Source organism: Glycine max, chromosome 5 (genome assembly GCF_000004515.6).
Source record: "Glycine max cultivar Williams 82 chromosome 5, Glycine_max_v4.0, whole genome shotgun sequence".
NCBI classification, from domain to species: Eukaryota; Viridiplantae; Streptophyta; class Magnoliopsida; order Fabales; family Fabaceae; genus Glycine; species Glycine max.
This window is the reverse complement of record NC_038241.2, coordinates 22,737,722-22,755,519: the sequence shown is the minus strand read 5'-3', so window position 1 is coordinate 22,755,519 and position 17,798 is coordinate 22,737,722. Positions and strand designations below refer to the sequence as shown.

The 17,798-nt window shown below is 37.5% G+C and overlaps 1 pseudogene; it reads right to left on the bottom strand.

Moving 5' to 3' along the window:
- Positions 1-10,221: 10,221 nt before the first annotated feature.
- LOC100787773 (cyclase-like protein 4) lies at positions 10,222-17,329 on the bottom strand (annotated as a pseudogene).
- Positions 17,330-17,798: the final 469 nt, after the last annotated feature.

Genomic DNA, 17,798 nt, shown 5'->3' with positions numbered 1-17,798 from the left:
CTAGCATCACATGACCATAAAAATTTGACACTTGAGTGTCCGCATAGGTGCATGCATGACCAGTTTTGCATAAAGTTTCCAAATCATCATTTTTGCATTTGTGTCATGGAAATAATGTGGGGCACCCCTTTTATCCTTGAGCCAAACCAAACCCTGACATGTATCATGTCTAGCCATTCTACAAACCTTGAGCCAAAATCATGACTCACTATAATCCTTACCCTCGGAAGCGGAAAGAATAGAAGGAAATTTCCAATCAAAGAAAGGGAAAGAAGGAAGATTTCCAATCAAAGAGAAAGCAAAAAAGAAAAGAAGGAAAATTCCCCAATCAAAGAGTGGGAGAAAGCAAAAAGAAAAGAAAGGAAATTCCCAATCAAAGAATGGGAGAAAGTAAAAAAAAAGAGGAAGAAGAAGAAGGAAAGAAAGCTCCTGATCGGGGATCGAAGGAAAAACAGAAGAAATGTGCAGAGAGGTCTTTGGACCGGACAATATCTGAACAGTACAGAATTGTCATCAAATGAACAAAAGAAAGAAAAGGAAACCATGACCTAAAGTGGTCTTCTCCCTTTGATTACCAACCAAAATCCTGTGCGTCGGTGACTTGTTCGCCTCGCGCAAAACCAAAACAGAAAAGGAAAAGTCAAAAACACACAAAAGCCGAAAAAAAAAACCACCAAAAGAACCCATTCCCAAGGGAAGCCCTATTGATCCATAATCGCGCATGTAATTTTTGATTTGATAGGAAATAATTTGCAAAGTCAAGTCATGAAATATCTATGGTTCGGAATTAGGATGAAACACTTACCTGTGCAAGATTGATACACTTTGAGTGATTTTCTTCTATTTTTGTCGAACCCGGTGTTTCCTCTAAATGGTCATTTAGAAACGAAATGCTAACATCCAAAATCTCATTTATGGTTATGGGGGATCCCATCGGCAGACTCTCCTTCCCCGGTAGACGCATTGTTTTTCACTCAAAAAAAAAAAAAAGCATATGCTGCTCTAAATCAGTTGGAATATTTGTCTCTTTGCTAAAGCATGTTTGCATTTTAGTGGAGAAAACAACGAGACTTTTTCAAGTCTCACAAGTTATCCAGAACTACGTAGGTCTGAGTTCCTCATTAGAGGATACGTAGGAGCAAGAGCCTCGCTTTTGTCGACCATACCGCCTTTTGTTGCCATGACTCAAGAGCTGGTAGCCCGCGGAGACACCTTACGGTTATCCGCAACTCGTCATTCAGTCACCCCAAGTGTGATTGACGAGCAGAGGCCAATATGGTCATCTGCGCCCTTTCCGGAGATGTCAGCATTTTCCGATGGAGACTTTTCAAGTCTCACAAATTATCCAGAACTACGTAGGTCTGAGTTCCTCATTGGAGGATACGTAGGAGCAAGAGCCTTGCTTTTGTCGGCCGCCCCATAATCTTTGTCATACTGACCCTGAGGTCATGTGACGTGCACCCTTGTATCATCCAGAGGCGGCGGGCCCGATGATACGCGGAGATACCTTATGGTTATCCGCACCCTTTTGTCATCCAGAGGCGGCGGGCCTGATGACAAGCAGAGACCAAGTTTGGTCATTCTGCACCCTTGTATCATCCAGAGGCGGCGGGCCCGATGATACGCGGAGATACCTTACGGTTATCCGCACCCTTTTGTCATCCAGAGGCGGCGGGCCCGATGACAAGCAGAGACCAAGTTTGGTCATTCTGCACCCTTGTATCATCCAGAGGCGGCGGGCCCGATGATACGCGGAGATACCTTACGGTTATTCGCACCCTTTTGTCATCCAGAGGCGGCGGGCCCGATGACAAGCAGAGACCAAGTTTGGTCATTCTGCACCCTTGTATCATCCAGAGGCGGCGGGCCCGATGATACGCGGAGATACCTTACGGTTATTCGCACCCTTTTGTCATCCAGAGGCGGCGGGCCCGATGACAAGCAAAGACCAAGTTTGGTCATTTTGCACCCTTGTATCATCCAGAGGCGGCGGGCCCGATGATACGCGGAGATACCTTACGGTTATTCGCACCCTTTTGTCATCCAGAGGCGGCGGGCCCGATGACAAGCAAAGACCAAGTTTGGTCATTTTGCACCCTTGTATCATCTAGAGGCGGCGGGCCCGATGATACGCGGAGATACCTTACGGTTATTCGCACCCTTTTGTCATCCAGAGGCGGCGGGCCCGATGACAAGCAGAGACCAAGTTTGGTCATTCTGCACCCTTTTGTCATCCAGAGGCGGCGGGCCCGATGACAAGCAGAGACCAAGTTTGGTCATTCTGCACCCTTATGTCATCCAGAGGCGGCGGGCCCGATGATACGCGGAAATACCCGAGTGGTTATCCGTATAAACATTCTTTTGCTATCTGTAAGACAGAACGCTTGATAGCATGCAGAGGCTGACATAGTCTTCTGCACCTTTTGTTCCTCCGGGAACAACAAGTCATTTACATGCGGAAATTTCATGGTCACCCGCGACTCTCGTCAACCGAGAGGAGCGAAATTTGTGTCATACACTAATTTTCGTCCGGGTACCTTTGCTTGATGACATGCGACCTTTCTTTGGTCCTTGTGAGGTGCTTGGCACTCATCATTAGGCAATTTGTGAAAATCCGGGAACGACAAGTCATGGTCACCCGCGACTCTCGTCAACCGAGAGGAGCGAAATTAGTGTCATACACTAATTTTCGTCCGGGTACCTTTGCTTGATGACATGCGACCTTTCTTTGGTCCTTGTGAGGTGCTTGGCACCCATCATTAGGCGATTTGTGAAATTCCGGGAACGACAAGTCATGGTCACCCGCGACTCTCGTCAACCGAGAGGAGCGAAATTAGTGTCATACACCAATTTTCGTCCGGGGACCTTTGCATGATGACATGCGACCTTTCTTTGGTCCTTGTGAGGTGCTTGGCACCCATCATTAGGCAATTTGTGAAAATCCGGGAACAACAAGTCATTTGCATGTGGAGATTTTACGGTCACCCGCGACTCTCGTCAATCGAGAGGAACGAAATTAGTGTCTTATCTTTACTTTCCTTTTATCTCCAATAAAAGACAAGTAAAGAGGGGCAACTGTCATACCCTAATTTCGTCCGGGGACCTTTGCTTGATGACATGCGACCTTTCTTTGGTCCTTGTGAGGTGCTTGGCATCCATCATTAGGCAATTTGTGAAATTCCAGGACATGCCGAAAAACCAAAAAAATATTGATGCACAATCCGTAAGTTTCCGTGACACACCAGAAATCAAATGGAAGCATCGTTGCATAATTAAGTGAGGTTCCGTAACATTCCGTAAGTCAAAAGGGGGATGATTATGTAATCCGCAAGGTTCCGTAACATTACGGAAAGAAAACAAGTATCGTTACGAGATTCGTAAGTTTCCGTAACTTTACGAAAAAAGAATCACCAAAAAAGGTAAGGGGGTGAACTTATCAAGATAGGGGTGTAAATAGCAATTCAAATCTAGGCCCTTCTAGAACATTTTGGAAGTTGGGTTGCTTAAGGAGGAAGCAACTGGGCGGCAAGCTCCTCCACGTTTTTGAAAAATGGTTTTCGGGGCTTCCGCGGCTTCCGTAATACTTCCGTAAAATTTCCGAAAACCTTGGGTAAGCATATTCCACTTAACATTGGTGAAAGGGAAGAGAAAAAAGATGAAAATCAAATTCGAAAACAGTTCCGTAAGGCTTTCGTAACTTTTCCGTAAAATACGAAAAGGGAGGTGAACTTAGTAATTCGGGTGCGCTTAGAAATCTTCTTCATTAAGTCTTTGGGCGGCAAGCACCTCCCTTTTTTCTATAAATAGGGGAGGGGGGAGCTGTTTCAAAATGTTCAGCCCCTTTGGCACTTCTCTCTCTTTCGAATTTGCTTGGAAAAATCGTTTCCGTGAAGAAAATCTAAGCCGAGGCGCTTCCGAAACGCTTCCGTAAGCGATTCTGTGGAAATTCTTCATCGTTCTTCACCGTTCTTCATCCGTTCTTCGTTCGTTCTTCGTTCTTCAACGGGTAAGTTTTCGAATCCGAGACTTTCAATTCATTTCTTGTTTTGTGTACTTTCACTTTAATTTCGTTTACTTTCAGTTTTCTTTTCTTCAGTTTTTAACGTGCTTTAACCATTTATTTAAGCCGTTTTCTCGTCTAATAAATGATAAAATGAATTTCAACCGATCATTTGTGTTGTAATCTCGTTTAATCACTGTTAAAACGAAATCTAACCGATCGTTCAAGCTATAACCTCGGTTAAACCAAAAAAAGTAAAATAATAATAAAATAATCAAAATATCTTGAAAAATAATAATAAAATAATCAAAATATCTTTGAATAAAATAATAAAAAAAATCAATCGAACGTTTTTCTTTGGAAGTTTCCTTGAATGAATTGATTAATAACCAAAGTGAAACTAAGACTAAAATCAACTCACAAATCAAGTTTTTTTCCGAAAAATCACTAAAAACCGTTTTAAGGCCCAACGCCTTAAACGGTCCTCTTTGCTTTTATCGGTTAACATGGACCGTTCAAAAGCATAAAATCAACATGTGACTTTACCGCTTTTGCAAGAACGACACTGATCAATTGTTGAATTAAAATAGGATAGTTCCCTGTAAAAATAATATCATCAAAGTAGACCAAAATATTGTGCAGTAACAATGATTGCTATAATTATTAATAGTGTTTCTAATATTGTCACTTGCAATTTATTCAGCATATTTGTGGTGCTTCTGCAGGGTTGCAGGGAAAAAGATGGCAGTGGTGGTGGTTTGCTCTTACTTACTCGATTTGGAAGCATAGGAACACCATTATTTTCTCCAATACGACATTATTTTCCCTACGCTGTATCAAATCTCTAACCAATAACAGCAACTTATCATCCTCTTGGGAAGTCATAAGGAGGAACGGTGGGAATTGAACTTTAAATTGAGGGGAAACTTATTTGGTAATGAAGCTACAATGGCTGCTGAATTCCTAGAGGAAATAGTAGGGCTAGCAGTACAGCAACAAGGAGCAGACTGATGGGTTTGGAAGCAAGACTCGAGTGGAATCTATTCGACTAGAACTGCATATAAGTTTTTGCTGGGGGAAATAAGGGGGGAATCAGAGGATGGGACTTTCTCGCATCTGTGGAGACTTAAAATACCACCTAAGGCAAAGGTATTTACATGGAGGCTCATCAAAGACCGTTTACCAACGAACATGAATTTAAGAGGAAGACAAGTGGAGATAGCTGATCCATTGTGCCCATTCTACAACAATTTGGATGAAGATGCAGCGCACCTTTTCTTCAACTGCAACAAGGTACTTCCCTTGTGGTGGGAGACAGTCTCATGGGTCAAGTCAGTGGGTGCTTTCCCAAAAGAACCGAAAGACCACTTCATGCATCATAGCAGATCGAATGCTACACGAACAAGGCTTTTTGTATCACTAGAGGGTAGATTTTTATTGAGGCTTTAGCAGATGTATTAGCCATAATATGGTTCCTAATTAAATTGTATTAGTTTTTTCTAAGGAACCATATGTATGGGATCCTATCTATGTACCAAGTACCTCTGGTACTTCATCACTATTTACATAATGAAATATTTATATATTTTTGCCGATAAAAAAAACCATGCAGATGATAGCAACACACTAACAGCAGTACCAGATATCACACAGATAACAGCATCAGACAATAATTCCAACCAAGAGGAAATCATGATACATATAAAGATAGTCTACCAAACAATTTATCTACCAAACAAATACAGCAGTATATGTGTATATAAATGCTACGACAAATGTCAAAACAGTAGTCTATCATAATACATATAAAGATAGTAGACCGTACAAACATACCTGGAGTTGCTATAATCAAAGAGCTTCCACAGCAACGCCAATTAGCAGTAGTAAATGATAAGCCTAAAAAAAGCATACAGAAATTATCCACAGTGTATTTAAACCCTTTTAAAGCCTATTATCTACATTTCAATTAAAATACAACATCTATAATCAACTTAAACCAGCAGAAAAAGAAAATTTCACTGCAACAATAAACAAATTCTGGCCAATAAGGCAATTTTGCCTATCATAGTCAAAATTTTGCCCAATAATGCCATTTGGTTTAACCAATGCTCCGACTTCTTTTCAGTGTTTGATGAACCATATTTTCCAACATGCTTTAAGGAAATATGTGTTAGTGTTTTTTGATGATATATTGGTATATAGTTCCACATGGCATGAACACTTATGCCATCTAGAGGTTGTATTCAAAGTATTGAAAGAAAATGTTTTGTTTGCTAAGTTGTCTAAATGCTCTTTTGGTGTATTGGAGATAGAGTACTTGGGACATATAGTTTCAGGTGAAGGAGTTGCTATGGATGCTACTAAGGTGCAGGCAGTTCTAGAGTGGCCTACACCACTCAATATCAAGCAGCTAAGAGGTTTCTTAGGCCTCACTGGTTACTATCGAAGGTTTATCAAAGGATATGCAAAGCTTGCTGCACCATTGACATATTTACTTTAAAAAAAAGCATTCAAGTGGACACCAGAGGCAGAGACAACATTTGTTCAATTGCAGAAAGTCATGACTTCAGCTCCAGTGTTAGCTCTTCCTAATTTCCAGCTGCCCTTCATTCTGGAAACTAATGCTTCCGACACTAGTATTGGAGCAGTATTACATCAGAATGGCCATCCAATAGCATATTTTTCCAAGAAACTTGCACCTAGAGTGCAAAAGAAATCTGACTAATTTAGAGAGATGTTAGCAATTGTTGAAGCTATAGCTAAGTTCAGACACTACTTGCTGGGACACAAATTTATTATCAAAACTGATAAAAAAAGCTTGAGATCATTGATGGAACAACCCCTACAGACACCTGAACAACAGCAGTGGTTACACAGGTTTTTGGGATATGATTGTGTGATTGAATACAAGGCCAGAAAGGAGAATCTAGCTACTGATTCTTTGTCATGAATAATGATGTTGTCTTGGTCTGAACCTCAAGCTAGTATACTGTAGAAGATTGAACAAGCCACTATAAAGAATGTTGCATTGCAGGAACTGATACAGTTGTGTAAACAACAACCAGAATCACAGACAAATTACACAATCAAGGGTAATTTGTTGTATTGGAAGAATCGGGTAGTAATTCCTGAGGAAAAAGAATTGATTCAAATGTTGTTGAAAGAATTTCATAACTCTCCCATAGAGGGCATGCTGGGATAAAAAGAACTACAACTAGAATTGCAAGCCAATTCTACTGGACATCCAGCATTCAGAACTACAGTGGAGTAAGGGAGAGGGGAACATTGATGTTAACAGGATATCCAACATTCAGAAGAAATTAAATGAGGTGGAGGACTTAGCTTATAATCGTATTTTGACTGATCAAGAGCTCAAAATCAGAAACTCCCTTCAGCAGGAGTTATGGAATGTATCAAATGCAGTGGAATCCCTTTTGAGACAAAAATCTAGGATATCTTGGCTGAAGGAGGGGGACTGCAATTCTGGGTATTTCCACAGAATTATAAATTTTAGGAGAGCTTTCAATGCTATTCCAGGTATCTCTATTGATGGGGTGTGGGTCCAGCAACCCAATACAGTCAAGAATGCAGCTGTTAATTATTTCCATACCAGATTTTCTGAACAGGATTATTCTAGGCCTTTTTTGGATGGGGTTCCTTTTAAAGCTATTTCTTAAAGGCAAAGAGAGCAGATGACTGCCCCCTTCTCTGACCTTGAGCTCAAAGAAGCTGTGTGGAATTGTGGAGGTGACAAATGCCCTGAGCCAGATGGCCTTAACTTCAACTTTATCAAAAAAATTTGGGATATCATGAGACCAGAGTTTAGAAGGTTTGTAGATGAGTTTTATGCCCATGGCAGCTTTCCTAGAGGAAGTAATGCTTCCTTTGTGGCATTGATTCCTAAAATGAACCATCCTCAGTCATTCAATGATTATAGGCCTATATCCTTGATAGGTTGTATGTATAAAGTTATTGTCAAGTTGTTGTCTAATAGATTGAGGTCTGTTATGGATGGGCTAATTGATGAAAGGCAGTCAGCCTTCATTAAAGGTAGACATATCCTCCATGGTATTGTGATTCTCAATGAGGTGGTTGAGGAAGCAAGGAGAAGCAAGAAACCAGTGATGATCTTCAAGGTGGATTTTGAAAAGGCCTACGATTCAGTGTCTTGGTCTTTCCTGGACTATATGCTGTTTAGATTGGGGTTCTGCCCAAAATGGAGGTCTTGGATATCAGCATGCCTCCATTCAGCTTCTATTTGTGTTTTGATTAATGGTATCCCCTCTAAGGAATTTACACCTACAAGGGGTTTGAGACAAGGGGATCCCCTAGCTCCCTTGCTTTTCAATATTGTAAGAGAAGGCATTACTGGTATGATGAGACAAGCAGTCCACAAAAACCTCTTTAGAAGCTTCTTGGTTGGTAAGAATAGGGAGCCTATCAACATCTTACAGTATGCTGATGATACTATTTTTTTTGGAGAGGCTGTGTGGGACAACATTCATGCTATTAAGGCCATCTTAAGAGGATTTGAATTAGCTTCTGGTTTAAAGATTAATTTTGCCAAAAGCCAATTTGGGGTTATTGGTGATGGTGTTAATTGGGCTAGGGAAGCAGCTAATAACCTGAACTGTCGGCAGCTGGAATGTCCTTTCCTTTACTTAGGCATACCTATTGGGGCTAATCCCTCTAGCCAGCTGGTGTGGGAGCCTATCATCACTAAATTCAAGTCAAAATTAGCCAAATGGGCTCAGAAAAATATATCCATGGCTGGGAAGGTTACTCTAATAAATTATGTCCTCAATGCCCTCCCAATTTACCTCCTCTCATTCTTTAAGATACCTCAAAAGGTTGTCAAAAAGCTGATATCCCTTCAAAGGAATTTTCTGTGGGGTGGAGATATTGATCAAAAAAAATTCCTTGGGTAAAATGGACTGATCTTTGTTTGCCTAAGGCTGATGGGGGGCTGGGGATAAAAGATATCTCCAAATTCAACTCAGCTTTGATGGGAAGATGGTTATGGGCTTTTGCATCTAATCAGCAACAGCTATGGGCTAAGGTTATAACCTCTAAATATGGTGGTTGGTCAGATCTTCAAAATGCTAGAGACAAAAGGGGCTATTCCCATTGGTGGAGAGACATTAGAAACTTGTACCATCAGCTAGACTGCAGTATTTTTAAAGATAACTTGTCTTGGAAGGTTGGGTGTGGGGAAAATATCAAGTTCTGGACTGATAATTGGCTAGGGGAACAATACTCCCTGCAACGGAAGTACTATCAGCTATTCCTCATAAGTAGACAGCAAAGGGATCTCATCTCTCAAGAAGAAGAAAATTTTCTATGTACACTTGTTGACTCCAAGAAAAACCTCATGCCCAACAGGAAGGATCTCATACAAAGTGAACAAATAGGGACTTAAGAAAAAAAAAATACAACTTTTTTTGAACTTGGTAGATCTTTTTTGTTGTGTTTCATGAATCATTGTACTCATGCCAGCATATGAGCATAATGACACAGTGCCTCATGATGTAGAAACGAGCCCTTTGCTCTTTGACCAGCCTAGCACACTTTCTAGCAAAAGCACACTTCCTCTGAGTGGAAGAAGAAGAAGAATTCCTCATGATAGAGGAAGAAGAAGTTTGTTGACATACATTCAAAAAGGTCACAAAGCTGGAATCAGATTTAAATAAACTGGAGGAGAACTCAATGCATAGACAGTTAACAGAGCAATAAAAATTGGAGAGGAAGCAGTTACATGATTCTCTTTGGGTTGTTGCCCAAGCCCATCAATCCTTACTTAGGCAGAAATCCAGATGAAGATGGTTAAAAGAAGGCGATTGTAACACAGGTTTTTTCCACCTATTGATGAATGCTAACCGAAATAGAAATTCTATCAGGGGTGTATTCATTGATGGTTCATGGACTGACGACCCACACAAGGTGAAGGAAGAGGTGAAATCCTTTTTCTTCCATAGGTTCCAAGAACCAATTGGTCAGCGACCCAAGATTGATGGAATCAGGTTTCAAACTGTTAATCTACAGCAGAATAACGAGCTTCTGGCACCTTTCATGGACGAAGAAATTCAGAAGGCAATTTTTAAAGCTGCAGCGAAGTTTTTTATGAAGGAAGGCAATTCACAAAAGGATTGCATGGATTTAATGGAAATCAGTATGCTTACCAAAAGAAAAGGCTGGCTTGGGCATCAAGGATATTGAAACATTCAACCTCGCACTACTTGGAAAATGGAAGTGGCAATTAATGCAAGAAAATGGTGAGCTGTGGACCAGAGTCTGAAATCGAAATATGGTGGATGGAGGAACCTTGAAGAAACAGGAAACTCAGCAAAGCAATCTGTTTAGTGGAGCACGCTTTTAATCAATCACAATAGGGAATGGTTATTCAAAATAACATGAGGTGGAAGGTGGGAGATGGAGAGAAAATTAGATTCTGGAAACACAAGTGGATTAATCAACAGGAATCACTAGCAGAAAGGTACCCCAGGCTATTTATCATATCCTCACAACAGAATCACAACATTAGGTTTTAGGTTTTAAGATGACATATAGAGTTTTAGGTTTATCAAAGAATTTCCCATAACAAATCCAACACTATATCCCCACAATGCAAATAGTACAAGAGCAAGCAATCAATATACTTTAGCATCTCACACCCATACTCCATTTCAAGCATTATATTTTTTTCATATTTAGACATAACTTGACAACAGAGACATACCTTCGATGGCTTCCCTGGGAGGCTTAAAGCCAACTACAATGGACTTCCAAAATCGCTTCCCCCCCTTTCCTTTTGTAGTTTTCTTCGACCTGCGAAAGTGAGAAAATGTTAAAACGAGGAACGCCTAATGTTAAAACGTAAGGACGTACCTCAATCGATATGTGGCAGACACGAACTCCACAAAGACCAACTCCACAATGTGGTTGCAGTCACGGAAGCGCAGCCCAGTTTGTGACAAAGACGAACTTAGGGCAGAAGGAGAAATAAGAAGAACGTCCTAGGAGTCTTAAGGCGAACCACAATGCACTTCCAAAATCGATTCCCACCCTTTCCGGAACTCTTTCCTTTCCTAGATTTCTTCAACCTGTGAAAGCGAGCAAATGTTAAAATGAGGAACGCCTAATGTTAAAACGAAAGGACGTACCTCAATCAATAAGTGGAAGAGACGAACTTCACACACACGAACTCCACAATGTGGTTGCAATCACAGAAGTGCAGGCCAGTTTGCGACAAAGACGAACTTAGGGCAGAAGGAGAAAGAAGAAGAACGATAGGGTTCGAGCGCACGGGTTCTGCAGAATCAGATTTTTAATATATAATGACAACAACATCGGCTTTTTAAAAATAACCGATGTTAAAAACAACTAGGTAACATCTGTTTTAAGAAAACCGATGTTAAAATCAACTCCATAACATCGGTTTTTACCAAACCGATGTTAACAACGACACACCAACATCGGTTTTTCCAAAATCGATGTTAACTACTCCATAGTAACATCGGTTATTTAAATAACCGATGTTAATATATAGTACTTAACATCGGTTTTTCCGAAAACCGATGTTAACTATGTCTAATTATTTACAAAAATGCCACCGCGCTTTTGTTAACATCGGTTTTGTGAATAACCGATGTTAACCGTGCGATGTTAAATCTAAAAATTGTAGTAGTGTTTGTTTCCTTTGTTTCAAGTGAATACCACGAAAATATCTCTCCAACAAATGGTATGAGGCATACTTAACAAGGTTCAAGTGGAGAAGGATTAAGGCCCAGAGGCAGACACTACTAGAAACTAGGCTTTCTACATCAGTTATCGGCGCCTTTCTACATCGGTTATCACGCGTCGTTGTAGCCCAATGTCGTTGAAACACGACGGTTGAGCAACTGATGTTGAATTCTAACATTCTACATCGGTTATTAGGACAACTGATGTAGAAATCTGCCCATTTTAAGACGGGTTGGTCTCCAGACCCATCTTAGAATGCCAGATTTCTACATCAGTTGTCCTGAAAATCAATGTAGAAAGTCACCATTCTACATCGGGTGTATCCTGAACCGTCGTAGATTCTTACCCCACGATGAAGCATTCAACATCGGTCGTTCTAATAACCGATGTAGAATTATTAATTATTTTTATTTTTTTTGCTTTTTGGAAGCAAGAATTATGATGACATAAAAATTGGTGGCATGATCATTTCATTAAAAAATATTTCTACAAACTAACTAGTAATTACTAAACTAAATTTTTCATATGAAGAGAGAACAAAAGAATAAAATTAATCAAATTTGAATATGGATACTATATACGTTTAGCAGAAAAACTGTCTAAAAGTTATGCTCACTAAATTGTAATGTAAAGACAAGTTGAGACAAGTTGAGCATTTCAATAACTAACCCTATCCAACTCCCTTTCAATAATTTTGTTGCTATGTAGTCCTCTAAGAACATTCTTGCATGCATCAACAGCTTTGTGGACCTGCAAATCAATTTGATCTGAAACTTTGGAACAAAAGACATCTAGCAGCAAAAATAAGAGTGAATGTTACTAGAATGAAGCTCACACCTTCCTTGGTTTTCCTTTTTATTTGTAACTCTCATAATTTTAGTTTTTGTTTTCTTTTTTTTAATTTTTGGTAAGATCTCTAGATATTATTGTAAACTGTAATCCTCTGTCTAGGATTTATAGCATATTTGGAAACATATTGAAAACCAAATAATGTTTAGGATATAAAAACCATAATATTGGCTTATAAAAATTACATCTAAAATATTAAAATTCACATTTGAAATATGAAATTAAGCACATTATTAGTCATATTTACGGTAATGAAATGATTTTTTTTTATAATGACATTATTAGTCTTATTTAAAACTTATTTTGCATTTTTCTAAGAATGAGTTATTTTTCTCTCCTACAAATCCAATGTGTATTGTTAACTTAATTTGTTTTCTAATTTTAAAGCTAAATATTTGTTATATATTAAATATATAAGTTTGTTTAAGTTCGATAGAGCATAGTATGATTTAAAAACTTAAAAATCTAGTTTATATTAAAATCTTTGAAATAAACAACATTATTAATTTTCAAACAAATTAATAAACTTAAATTTATCATTAGATATCAATGAAATCAACATGTATATAGTATTTCTGTAAAAAAAAAAAGTACATAGTCTTACAATGTATAATAATAATAATAATAATATATTGGTCAAAATTTTAAATGATTTTGAAAAGTAATGTTTTAATTACATATTTTTAAAATATTTTAACATGATTTATTCAATAAATAATAAATAAGTTTTTTAAATCTGATATAATGTAAACCATGAACCCCTCTTGTCTAAACCCTTAATCCTTTAACCTATTTCCACTCCCATAATCATTTCCAATTTTCCATCTTTGAAGGGGATGGGTAATGGAGAAAATCAAAGTAAATCCAAGATGTTTATACGTGAGTAATTAATTTCTACACTTGGCAATGAACCACCACTAATCAAAATAAATCAAAGTCAATAGAAGAAGGCTAGAACACACTTTCCAATATTCTTTATTGTTAAACAAATTTTGGTTACTTTTATTAATGAAAAAAGGATTTTCAATTATTTAACGAATCTATCGTAAAGTTTTATCTAGTAATATTTTTTTTTATTAATATTCTTATGCTAGAATAGGAATTTGACTCGAGGATAACGTAAAATAATGGATAACATTTTTTTTACTCAAATAATAATGGACATAAAATGATAATAATAATAATAATAATTAGAAAATTAATTATTAATATTGTAAATCATTATGAATTTTGATAAATATATATAAGTAAATTTTGTTAAACAAATCCCTATATATATATTTTAAAATATTTGATATTCGATTCTATATTTAGGTATGTTGTTATTTTCATAAAATGAACAAACTTTGATTTTAATATTTGTAATTTTTTTATTCTAAAAATATGGAATTATTATCAAATACGTAAAATCACGTATAGGAAATAATATTATAAAAATATTATATTTATATATTATAATCTTAATTACTCTGGTCCCTCCAATTTTTCAATCTTATTTAAATATGAAACTATACCTCATTTATTCTTTTCTTAAACTTGCAATTTATTTGTCTTTATGACGTCCATTTTCCTTTAACTCCTATTCTAGAGCTTGATGATAAATACTAGACAAACTTCAAAAGGACTTACTCAACAACAACAATTATAATATATTATGACAAGAAAGCAATTGCACAATGGGAAAAGAATAGATATATATCATAATATGATGAAAATGAAAGCATCAGATATCTAACCCTATTTTTAGGGGATCTCGATTCCTAATTTGACGAGAGAAGAATTCTTCGGAGCATTTCCAAGATGCAAGTGAAACTCCAACCTGAATTGGCAAAGATGAATACTTCATCAGGCCAATGTATATTTAAATAAGAAAGTTGGAACATAATCAGCATTTGACAAGTCAAGAACCAAAGATTAAAATTGCTAAGATGGTAGACTTACTTGGTTCACCATTTGATACTTTTTTGAGGAACTGCTGGACATAGAGTTAAACCAGTAACTATATTTGGACCTGGGTGCATGAGCAAGATTCAAATATTGTTTAACACATATAATGTAATTAACACAGATATATTGAGCGGAATGTAACATCTTTTACAAATATAGCAAATATTAAAAAACATGCATGTTACTTTTATTCTAATATGCCAGTACAACATAGATCCATTGCCAACCTTACAAGCCCTGATGGTTTGCTCAAGTTCAATGAATTAGATGGCAGCAGGCTCGAGAAGTACTTCATCAAAACTCCAACATATCATATTGATTGATTCACGAAATAATTAAGTAGTAAGAGCTGCTATCTTCTCTTTATTCTAGCACACTCACGCAAATTGAAAAAAAAAAGTGTAAACATAATGGTCTGAATTAGTGTAAAAATGGTTTATTCTTGTCATGAGTCGAAGAAGAGACAGAGGGAAGAAGCAACCCATATCTTAAAAAGTCATCTATATCTTACCTACAAGTTTGATGTCAGTGTTCTCTGCCAGCCATTTTGCACCATCCTCCTTGAATCCCACCTAGCTTGTGTCAAATTCTTTCTTAAACATGAGTGGCCTAATATTTAAACAAGATTTAGCTCAAATATAGCATCTAATAACCAACTAAATATCAGTATATCATTAAGCAAAATGTTAAAATTGCAAGCTAAAATTATATTATGATTTATGAATCATTAAGGTTATAATTACATGACCAAATCAAACATACTTAAGGGTATGTTTGGATAAAGGGGAAGGGATGAAAAGGGAAGACACTATAAAACTTTTTATTTAAATTATTTTCATTCAAAACCTTCCCCTCCCTAGCATTTCCTCCATATAAAGGTTGGTAAATAGTGTTTACCAAGGTCTAATAACTGGACATCTACTTAAAATCTCCCATAAAGTTCACTCATTAGAATCATAAATCATTTTTTTCTTCATCTCCCTCTGTCTTTCTGTTTTGATTTTGTTTATTTTAATTTAAAGTTCATACTGAGTAACAAAATTTCTTTTAACATAAATAGCCTTAAACTCGTTTTCAATTTTCAGTTTTCCAAATTATCATTAAGAATCAATGAATCACATTATGTATCATTGGTAATAAGCCAATCTTGTTTCTGAGTATAAACTCCACCAGCGGCCACCCCCTCTCCATTCTCTAACAACCTATTCATCACAAGACCATACACATAAAAAAAGGAAGGAAACTACAATTACCTGTGTGCAGGTTAACAGATTCAGATGAACAGCCAACCTACAATGACTATAATATGCAACCCAAAATTGAATCTGAACGTAAAAAGTTACCAAAAGACTGAAAAAGTATATGAATGCAATACAATTTGTAGGGAAAAAAATGTTGGTTACAATTTTAAAACTGTAAGAGATAAGACTTAACTTCAGAAACATGTTTTTTCCTTTTTGAAACTTATATTTCATACATATAACAATAATTTTGTGTTAACACTACAACTAACTGTTTGATCTTATCTTGCATTCAATTCATAGATATGGTTCTCAAGATAATATTGTACAATACACATTTCATGTATCTGCAAGAACAATGAAGCTGCCTCAGAGAATCACTGAAGAAACTTTAATAACTTCATTTTTTTTATGGTAGAAAAACAGGAAGAAAATCTTCCTGCAGCAATCATGATTCATGTAACTTACACAACTCACCTATCAGTGTTTAAAGTTCTGAAAAGCACGTGGCTTACACCTCTAGGGATATTCAAGGATTTCGTAACCTCAGCTAGAACAAGAGAAATTTAACAATGATTCAATTAAACATAACAAATGATAACAGGGGTTTAGCCTGAATTTTGCATAACAGATATTCAATATAAAATAGTCTGAATATGGGAAAGCAAAGAATCCACATAACTTCAAGCTTGAGAATAGCACTACTAAGATAAATACAATTTTCCAACATATTTACTGTAGGAAGATCTAGCATTTAACGCATAAGAAATTGTGAATTAATTGGAAAATAATAAAATCTTACTACTTTAATGTATATATATCATATTCTTTCAATACATAGTATGGAGCAGTTAAAAAAAATCATCAAGTATGCATACTAGTAATGTTTTTATCCCGTGGAACATCAACCAAAAGTGTAAGGCCTATGAACAGAACAAGTAGTGTATAAGTTGTCGGCATCTAAAGTAGAACCAAATGACAGCAACACCACCACCACCACCAATAGTAATATGAACAAAAATGATTATGAAGTAAATTAATTATGAACCCTACAATTAATTATCTAATTTGGTTAATTTGAAATTGAGTTAAAGAAACAGACAAATAATAGAAGTTGCAGAGAGAGCAGTGGTATGTTACCATTGAGGAGTGTTAGGTCAAGTGAGTCAACCACGAAGTCGACGTCATAGTAATTGTTGTAAATGTGACCGAGCGCGTCAACATGGGTGTCGGTGTGAACACCGACCTTCATGTTGGAGTTGTTAGCGCGTGAGCCATTCTTCATGCTCTTTTCGAGCCACAGGAAGTGGTGCCCGAGCCCCTCTGTCGAGTCCCACACCAGCATCTCGGGGACATACCTGTGGGTGATGTCGAAGATTCGCCTCTCCTCGTACACTTCTCGCCACGGAGGGACCAGAACACCATCGCCGATGCTGATGCTGCGGAGGGAGCACTCTCCGGTTTTCATGTCGAGAATGGAAGGATATGTCGTGGAGGTGATGGAGTGCGCACAAATTGCATAGAGGAAGGTGAACAATGATAGACAATTCATGGTTTACTGAGAGAAATGAAATAGCGTGATAATGTACTACCAATGTGCCACCGTCGTTTCAGATGTCGTCTTCACCTGTGCCGTTTGGGTGTTTGAATTCGCAGTTGGTGTCCTACCCTCTGCTGTCGTCGGGGATTTTGTTTTCCCCAATTTTTTAGTTGTTATGAGAGTGGGGAGGAGAAGGAGGAAGAAGGAGTGGAGCGAGAGGAGGGATTCAAGGTGAGGAGAAACGAAGGTGAGGAGAAGGGGATCGAGAAGCTGGTTCCCTAGGAGTGGGGTGCGGTGTCACGAAGCTAGGGTTAGTAATTATAAAAAAAAAATACCAAAGCGGTTCTTCCTTTAAAGCCGTCGTAGTTTAAGTTTTTTATAATTACAAAAATACCACTGTATGGCTTTCACTACTAAAAAAAACCCTATTTTACAACGCATATTCTACGTCGGTCGTATATAACCCGTCGTAGTAGTGTAC